The 10,343-nt window shown below is 37.0% G+C and overlaps 1 pseudogene; it reads left to right on the forward strand.

Annotated features, from left to right (window-relative positions):
- Nucleotides 1-1,378: 1,378 nt before the first annotated feature.
- LOC133327680 (transcription factor btd-like) lies at nucleotides 1,379-5,051 on the forward strand (annotated as a pseudogene).
- The last annotated feature ends 5,292 nt before the right edge of the window (nucleotides 5,052-10,343 follow it).

Raw genomic sequence — 10,343 nt, forward strand, 5'->3', positions numbered from 1 at the left:
CATTCTAGATTCAATTCAGGACACCGTACCAAATTTCGTGCAAATCGGAGGATATATAGGGACTTTGGTGCACCATTTACCTTAAATCGGACGAACATATATATGGAAGCTATATCTAAATCTGAACCGATTTTTCCCAATTTCAATATAGTTCGTCCTTGGGCGAAATAAATGAGCTGTGCCAAATTTCATCCAATTCGAATCATAACTGCGACCTGTACTTTGTTTACAATTTAACATGGACAGACAGACCGACGGACGGACATGCATAAATCGACTCAGAAAGTGATTCTATTAATATTCTCAAAAGGAACCATGGGTATATCTCGATTCCTTTTGCCTGTTACAAACATATGCACAAAGAAATAATACCCTGTACCACAATGTGGGGAAGGGTATATAAATATATAGGATTTGGAGCACCATTTACATTAAATCGGTCGAAACTATATCTGAGTGCCATATCTAAATCTAAACCGATTTCAACAAAACTTCACGGACATCAAACTAGACTAAAGCCAGTACGCTGTGCAAAATTTTGTATAGATCGGACAAATATTGTGTGCTTGGCGCACCATTTAACAAAAATCGGACGAAACTATGTATGGGAGCTATATCTACATCTGAACCGACCTCCACAAAACTTCATGTACATCAATATTGACCTATTACAATATGCTGGGCAAAATTTGGTATCAATCGGGCAACCCTTGGGAGTTTGGTGCACCCAAGGTTTGGTGCATATTCTACCAAAAATTGGAGCTATATCTAAATCGAAACCGATTTCAACAAAACTTCGCATTTGAAACTGGTTCAGCACGCTGTTCAAAATTGTGTGCTAATCGGTTTAACCTTGGGTCGTGAAAACACGACCTAGAAAAGTGATTAAACCTTCAAAACACCCAAAAAAGAGGCGGTACCATAATATGGGGACTATGCCAAACAATGGATAACATTTACAATGTTAAATTTTCTAGGAAAAATATCACAAAATTTCAGAGCTCTACCTCAAATATTGCCATATGCACGCTTCCAAGGATAACCATTGGAAAATACCAAATTAGAGCTATATACTATATACTTCATAGACCTCAGCAAGTCTTTATGTTACGGGGGAATATAAAAATTTTTTCTCCTTCAGTTCGTCTTTAAAAACTACATAGTCTTCAAATCGGTTATAAGCCCACCTTGCCCTTCATTCCGATTATCTTAACTCTGTGGCCTTCATATCGAATATAAAGACTCATCTTGGTATTAAGGAGTCCGTTAAAGCGATCCTGTCTTTTCTTCGTCGATGTGACATTCATCTCTTCTATTAATTTAGACTCTCTGGCGTTTCGAATATAACGTTACCTTTACCTTCGGCTTATCTTTTTAGACTCGATCGGCGATTTCCGCATCCGTGTGCAATCCAATGAAATTGGAAATGCAATATCCGTCATAGCCATCATCAACGGGCTCGGCATCGCCAAATTCCAACATACAATCGGCCTCGACATCATCGGCCTCAGTGTCGCCCAGCATTTTCCCCTCACCCACCCAGTCATTTGCCACAATTTCCTCTAGTCCACCAGCATCGGCTACCTCGGCCTCACCTCTATCCGGCTCACATACAGATTTGGGTGCGGCTGCAGCAGCCAGGGCTGCCTATTCCTGGAATACGGCAGCAGCCTATACAGCGGCATTGCCAGCAAGGTATGTATTCGAAACCAGTAAGGAAAGTAGTAAAGTCGGACGGGGCCGACTATATGATACCCTTCACCACTATGGGTATATAAAACAGGACTATTAATATGAAATTGGATGAAATAAAATATGTGCTATTTATCTAAATGTGAATCTACCTAGATCTATCCATTAACATGTCATTCGTATGTTACAATGGGACAAAAGTATGTAAATCGACTTCAAACAAATATAAATAGGTCATCCGTTGGGGAATGTCTGTATTTCTATAAAACGCAACTACGTAATTCTAGGCTCAATTTTGTACGTTGTGCAGAATTTGATGTCAATCTGACTAACATGAGGAGTTTGATGCCCAATTTACTTGAAATCGGGCGAAAATATATATGGAAGTTCTATCCAAATATTAAGCGATTTCACACAAACTTGTCACAGGTTAGGTTATACTAATTTCAGAACGTTTTGTTCCTATCACCCTATTGGTTACTTGTCGCGTCAATTACTTAAAATCAATCTATAATAAAAGGGAGCTATATCTAAATCATTATCGTTATGCCAAATTTCGTGCAAATCGAAGGATATATGGGGACTTTGGTGCACCCTTTACGAAGGAAATATACATGGGAGCTATATCTAAATCTGGACCGATTTTCTCGAAACTTGGCAGACATCATTCTAGGCTCAATTCAGTACGTTATGCCAAATTTCGTGCAAATCGAATGATATATAGGGACTTTGGGGCACCATTTACATGAAATCGGACGAAACTATATATGGGAGCTATATCTAAATCTGGACCGATTTTCTTGAAACATGGCAGACATCATTCTAGGATCAATTCAGTACGTTATGCCAAATTTCGTGCAAATCGAATGATATATAGGGACTTTGGGGCACCATTTACATGAAATCGGACGAAACTATATATGGGAGCTATATCTAAATCTGAACCGATTCCAACAAAATTTCGCATACATCAGTCGGGAACTAATTCAGTACTCTGCGCAAAATGTTGTTTCAATCGGATCAATATTGGGAGTTTGGTGTACTATTTTCTTTAAATCGGACGAAACTATATATGGGAACTATGTCTAAATCTGATCCGATTTCAACAAAACTTCTCATTCATTCGAAACTACATATCGGAGCTATATCTAAATCTAAACCGATTCCAACAAAATTTCGCACACATCAGTCGGGACCTAATTCAATACATGATGCAAAATTTTGTCTCCATCAGACCACTATTGGGAGTTTGGTGTATCAATACGTTAAAATCGGACGAAAATATATATGGGAGCTATATCTAAATCAGTACCGATTTTAACAAAACTTCGCAGACATCAATCTGGACCTAAATCAGTACTCTGTGCAAAAATGTGTCCCAATCGGACAAATATTGGGAGTTTGGTGTATTATTCACCGAAAATCAGACGAAACTATATATGGGAGCTATATCTAAATCTGAACCGATTTTCTCCAAATTTCAATAGGGTTCGTCCGTGGGCCAAATAAGTGACCTGTGCCAAATTTCATCCAAAGCGGATAATAAATGCGACCTGTACTTTGTTGACAAAAATACATGGACGGACAGACGGACATGCGTAAATCGAGTCAGAAAGTGATTGTATGCATATTCTCAAAAGGAACCATGAGTCTATCTTGATTCATTTTGCCTGTTACAAACATATGGACAAAGACATAATACCCTGTACCACAGTGTGGTGAAGGGTATAAAAACCAAATTACAAAGAATTTGGTTGAAAAACGCGCTCAAGAACCCCAAAATACCGAAAATTGGGGGGTACCCTTATATGGGGGTTACCCGAATAAATTGACCTATATTTATAATTTATAGTGGAGAGATTTGCTACCTAATAAGAACTCGACGTACTGAATTACAGTCAATTCGGTCGAAAAATACGATCAGAACCCCCTAAATACCAAAAATTTAGGGGTACCGATATATGGGGACTACCAGAAAAACTGGACTTATATTTATAATTTTTAGTGGAGTAATTTGGTACCCAATAAGAACCCACTGTACAAAATTTCAGAGAATTCAGTTATAAAACGAGCTCAAGAACCCGAAAATAGCGAAAATTGGGGCTACCCTTATATGGGGACTATCCGAAAAAATGGACCTATATTTATGATTTTTAGTAGGGAGATTTGCTACCCAATAAGAACTCAAAGTACCAAATTTCAGCGAATTCAGTTAAAAAACGTGCTAAATAACCTCAAAATACTGAAAATTGGGGGGTACCCTTATATGGGAGCTATGTCTAAACGTGGACCGATTTTCTCCAATTTCAATAGGGTTCGTCCTTGGGCCAATTAAGTGACCTGTGCCAAATTTCATCCAAATCGGATCATAAATGCGACCTGTACTTTGTTAACAAAAATACATGGACGGACGGACGGACGGACAGACGGACGGACAGACGGACATGCATAAATCGACTCAGAAAGTGATTCTATGCATATTCTCAAAAGCAACCATGGGTCTATCTCGATTATTTTTGCCTGTTACAAACATATGCACAAAGACATAATACGCTGTACCACAGTGTGGTGAAGGGTATAAAAAATACGAAGAATAAGTAGAAATAGAAAAAAACATGACAACATTTCCGTTTCCTCTAGATTTTTATTTAATTTTTGTTTTTTATTCATTTACTAATCATTTTTTTTTCGTCTTTTCCCTTTCTTGCAGGACACAATTCCCCTATGCTCAATATGCATCAGGTGGTATGTCTGCAGCCTCGACAGCAGCCGGAGCCTAGTTCTCCCACCAGGATCGCGTGTACCAACCTTGGTCGGGACAAACCTATCCCACATTCAACTTCGATGATATTGCCTTCCATACGCAATTACAAAGACGTTCGGTGCGTTGTACCTGCCCTAACTGCACCAATGAAATGTCCGGATTGCCGGCAATTGTTGGACCCGATGAGCGCGGCCGCAAACAACTTATTTGCCACATTCCCTGGCAAGGCCTCTCATCTCAACACCCATTTATGTTGGAACACCGGCAAAAGGTCATTCTTCTATTTGCGGCAAAAGGTTTTCACGCTCCGACGAGCTGCAAAGACATGGTCGTACCCACACAAACTACCGGCCTATGCCTGCCCCATCTGCCCAAGAAGATCCAAGAAAACCCATTTCAAGGATAAGAAAAGTAAAAAAAAAACATTGCCGCTGAGGCCAAGGAACAGGCTGCCCAGACATTAAGAAGGAAAAATCTGCTGACAATGAAAAATGTAGTCCTGCCAAATCGCCCAGTATGCCGGCGGCAGCCACCACCGTCAAATCACCACAAGCTCTGCAACAAAGGCTCAACACAAATTCCGCTCAGGGTGTAGCCCAACTGCAATTGAAGACCGAACAACCTGAGGCCCCTCCACCACATCAGCTGTGGGTTATAATCCCTACAGCAATTTCTATCATCAAAGTTCGTCCTTGTTCCAGCCTCAATTGAGCAGCAGCAGCTACTCGAACAACTCCTCAGCAGCGGGATTACAACAACAACAAAACACCCCGCCAACATTTGATCTAGGGAATCAGCAACAACAGCAGCAGCAACAACAACAACAAATTCGTTTCCACGACAGAGGGGTCTACGATACGAAACGACCCGAGTCTTACTCGGCCAACGTCTGTCACCTCAGCCCATTGTGTAAAAGCAATAGGGCTGCTACAACAACAACAAATTAATCATCAACAACAACAATCACCAGCAAATTCCTCACCAGCTACCTCAAACCTTGGAAATCTAATGAACTCCGACTCTAACATGACCCAACAACAACAACATTCCACACAATATCCTCCCCTAGCAATGCAAAATGAAAATCAGCAGGTCGAATATGTTATTACCATGAGCTTAACATCACCCTCGCAGAACACTGGTGGTCATTTAAGTCATTCCACCTCCGCTTCGCATCATCACTACCATCATCCTGCGGCCTAAACTCATATGCAGCATCATAGATCCACATATTCAGGACTAATTGGACAAATGAAATCGGAATATCCCAGTTATGCCGATTTTTCGGTCAGCTCATCGGCGGCATATGCTGGAGATACCAGCTCGGCATTCCATTATCATGCCCATAATCCATGGGCTGCTGCTGCAGCATATCAACATCCTCATACTTGGCTTTCACCATAGACCTACCTCAGCTCGCTTATAAATACTCATAGACCTTCATCGTGACTTTAAAGACTCCTTGGCTTTTATTTTGTCTATTGGGACTCCTTGCCCTTCAAAGCTCTACCTTAGAAATTGAGATCTCCAATGTTCTAAGGATATGAAACATATGAATTTAGAGTCGGAATTTTACCTTGACTCCAGCTCGATTATAATATTTCTTGTACTACGTACGACTCCTTGACGTCCGTCTATTAAGACTATATATTTTTCATCTCGTCTATAAGGAATCCCTGGTCTTCATCGCGTATATATAGACCAAAAATATGATGTTATAAAAATAAACAATTAAAAGTAGATAATTTAATCTATAATGAAGCGTTCCTACCAAGAATAACCTAAAAATCCAAAATTTTGGCATTTTACCTTACATACTATGCAGATAGTTAAGACTCAGTACCGTGTTTTTGTCCATTTCAAATTTTTCTGATATTCAATTTCCGTGATATATCCTCAAAATCTACAAAATGTATTACAATTCAATAAAATGTCATTACATCGAGATTGCCATGGTTTTTCCCACCCTTGCTTTGATCAGCGTAACAAAACAAAATTTCCGCCCTTTGTAAAATTCCATTGTATTTCCTGTGTTTCGCTTTTTTTCTGCACTCCCATAAAGTTATTAAAAAGTCATTCATTATACTTCGCATTTCATCAACGTCATTATCACAGGATAACACAACAGAACAAAAGCAGCAACAACAACAACACCAACAAAAACAGCAGCTCACATACATCTTCGACTATTACAAATCGTATTGAACTCCGCTGACTGAGAAATGTTGTCCTCATCAACTCAACTGTAATGAATGACATTCTCATCTATTACTTGTCCTCATGTCATTTGGTAATCTCATTGGTTCGGGGGCTTCGATTTTTTTGCCTTTGGGTCCACCTCTTTCTGTCTCTCACTCTGTTTTGGTGTATCTCTTGACATTATCACTCGTTAGAATCCCTAAGCGAGCGCAGCTGTCGTTACCTAAAAATCCCTGTCATTGTTTTTGCTTCTACTTCTGTTAGACATCTGTATCATCAGCATCATCGTCAGTATCATCATCAACAGTAGCAGCAGCAGCAATTTTGAAATAAAAGAAATTGAACGACTGAATAACAACACCATCAACACCCAGTAAGCAATGGTAACAAACACCCGAGCCATCGAGCCAGCTACAGAACAACTAACCAACATCATCACAATGTCATTTGCCATTTTCATTTGAGATTAATGACAAATTCATTCTTTGTATGACATTACAAGAATTCCTGGAACTGGAAGATGAGCAAAAAACCAGAATCCTTCGTAATGTAACCAAGCCAAGCTGGTGAGAAAAAACATCTCAAGAACATGAACAAAAACATTAAATAATGGTTTGGCAATGTCATCGTCAACAGCATCAGCAACAACAATAAGGCGTGGATTTTTTAGATAATTTTTTTCCAAGACTATATAAGCCGTGGATTTTTTAAATAATTTTTTTTAAGGCCTATATAAGGCGTGGATTTTTTAAATAATTTTTTTCAAGGCCTATATAAGGCGTGGATTTTTTAAATAATTTTTTTCAAGGCCTATATAAGGCGTGGATTTTTTAAATAATTTTTTTCAAGGCCTATATAAGGCGTGGATTTTTTAAATAATTTTTTTCAAGGCCTATATAAGGCGTGGATTTTTTAAATAATTTTTTTCAAGGCCTATATAAGGCGTGGATTTTTCAAATAATTTTTTTCAAGGCCTATACAAGGCGTGGATTTTTTAAATAATTTTTTTCAAGGCCTATATAAGGCGTGGATTTTTTAAATAATTTTTTTCAAGGCCTATATAAGGCGTGGATTTTTTAAATAATTTTTTTCAAGGCCTATATAAGGCGTGGATTTTTTAAATAATTTTTTCAAGGCCTATATAAGGCGTGGATTTTTTAAATAATTTTTTCAAGACCTATATAAGGCGTGGATTTTTTAAATAATTTTTTCAAGGCCTATATAAGGCGTGGACTTTTTAAATAATTTTTTTCAAGGCCTATATAAGGCGTTGATTTCTTAAATAATTTTTTTCAAGGCCTATATAAGGCGTGGATTTCTTAAATAATTTTTTTCAAGGCCTATATAAGGCGTGGATTTTTTAAATAATTTTTTTCAAGGCCTATATAAGGCGTGGATTTTTTAAATAATTTTTTTCAAGGCCTACATAAGGCGTGGATTTTTTAAATAATTTTTTTCAAGGCCTATATAAGGCGTGGATTATTTAAATAATTTTTTTCAAGGCCTATATAAGGCGTGGATTTTTTAAATAATTTTTTTCAAGGCCTACATAAGGCGTGGATTTTTTAAATAATTTTTTTCAAGGCCTATATAAGGCGTGGATTATTTAAATAATTTTTTTCAAGGCCTATATAAGGCGTGGATTTTTTAAATAATTTTTTCAAGGCCCTTCTGAGTCGAATTATGCACGTCCGTCCGTCTGTCTGCCTGTCCATGTTAAATTGTAAACAAGGTACAGGTCGCATTTATAATCCGAATTGAATGAAGTTTGACACAGTTCACTTATTCGCTCCAAGGACGAACCCTATTAAAAAACCTATTGAAAATCGGTTCAGATTTATATCTAAATCTGAACCGATTTTCACGAAACTTTGCATATATAGTTTCGTCCCATATATAGTTTCGTCCGATTTTTTGACAAATAGTCCACTAAAGTCCCTGGAAATCGTTTGATTTGCACGAATTTTGGCATAGCGTACTCAATTATGTCTAGAATAATGTGTGCAAAGTTTCGTGAAAATCGGTTCAGATTTAGATATAGCCCGATTTTAGGTAAATGGTGCACCAAAATGCCGGGAAATCTTTTCATTTGCACGAATTTTGGCATAGGGTACTGAAATAAGTCTAGAAATATGTGTGTTAAATTTCGTGAAAATAGGTTCAGATTTAGATATAACTCCCATATATATAATTTCGTCCGATTTTATGTAAACCTAACATGTGAAAAATTTCGATGAAATCGGTTTAGATTTCGGTATTTTGCTTTAAATTTATTTATGTAATTTTGTTCCTTTGTAAGAAGCAAGTCTATATTTGACCAAAATTTAATATAGGTTGCAGATTGGCATGTTTAATTTCATGTTAATGGTCCTTCAAAAATGCGACGTCTCTTAGGATTCCATCTGTTGAAGAGTATCATATAGTCGGCCCCGTCCGACTTTACTACATTTTACTACATTGCTTACTGATTTAATATTTTTTATGGAATAACCCTAGGCGTAGATTTAAAAAAATATATAATTTTTTTCGACTATCCTTTGGCTTGGATTTTTAAGTATTGTTTTCCTTGTCTATTCTTTGACGTGGAATTTAAAAAAAAAAAAATTTAAGGCTCTAAAGATTTTTTTAACTATTTTGTGAGTCTCTTCAGTAAAAAAATATACTTTATTTTTTTATTGCAAAATTTTATTTTCCTTTTCAATTACAGGAGTTTCTTTTAAATTAAACTTTAAGTTTAGCGTCCAACTTTGTCAACAATGGCAGCACCGAGACCTTCAACAGCCTTACCGGCCACATGGCTCTGTGAAGGGGGGGAAAGATAATAAATTATTTATTATTCGGTTTTCTGCAAAGCGATCTTAAATATTCTTTCAACTTACACCAGCTCGAATGTATTGGCCTTTGTTACTGCCTCCTTTACCCTTGGCCTCAATTTGACCGGTGGCCAAGGCCAAGATCACAGCCACTACAGCAAAAATATGTAGAAAGTTCATATTGGATTGACTTTTGATGAAAACTTGACTTCTTAACACAGCTTGCTCGAGAGTTTATATAGGTAGCAGACGGATGGCGAATTGAAAATATGTGCTGATTTACCTTTGTCGTTGACATTGGAAATCGATAATATTGGAACTCAAATGGATTTTCCAAACGAGTGATATAAATATTATGTGTAGTAACCTCAAAAGAAATATTTTTTAATTTTTTATTTTTATAAATCAATATAATTTGTTTTAACCACAAAGTAAATAATACAGTGTTGAGATCACTTCGATGATATTAAATATAACGAAAATGAATCATTAATATAAGCTCTAAGGAGGTTTGAAAGTATGAGGTCTTAAAAAATATTTCTTTCAACGGCTTAATTGACCACCAGAGTTTGGAGGTTTTGTTGTTACTTCAAAAAACATTTTAGATTTGAGAGAAGTCCGAATTCCTGTTTCACTTTCTTGATATTACATTTCGAGTTACATTTCAAATCGGACATTTAATTTTTTGGAATCAAATTAAAAGACATTTAAGGGGACACCCTTAAATTTCCTTCTCTCTGTAAAGTCTACATGGGCTTCATCTCTATTAAGTCTTAATATTCATATATTCTATTTAGCATCCCTGAGTTTCATTTGGAATATAAAAACTCATAGGCTCGTCTGTAACGACTCCATGGCCTTAATAATGTCTGTAT

Source organism: Musca vetustissima, unplaced genomic scaffold (assembly GCF_032173495.1).
Source record: "Musca vetustissima isolate MV318-11 ecotype Yass unplaced genomic scaffold, APGP_CSIRO_Mvet_v1 utg394515, whole genome shotgun sequence".
Lineage (NCBI taxonomy): Eukaryota > Metazoa > Arthropoda > Insecta > Diptera > Muscidae > Musca > Musca vetustissima.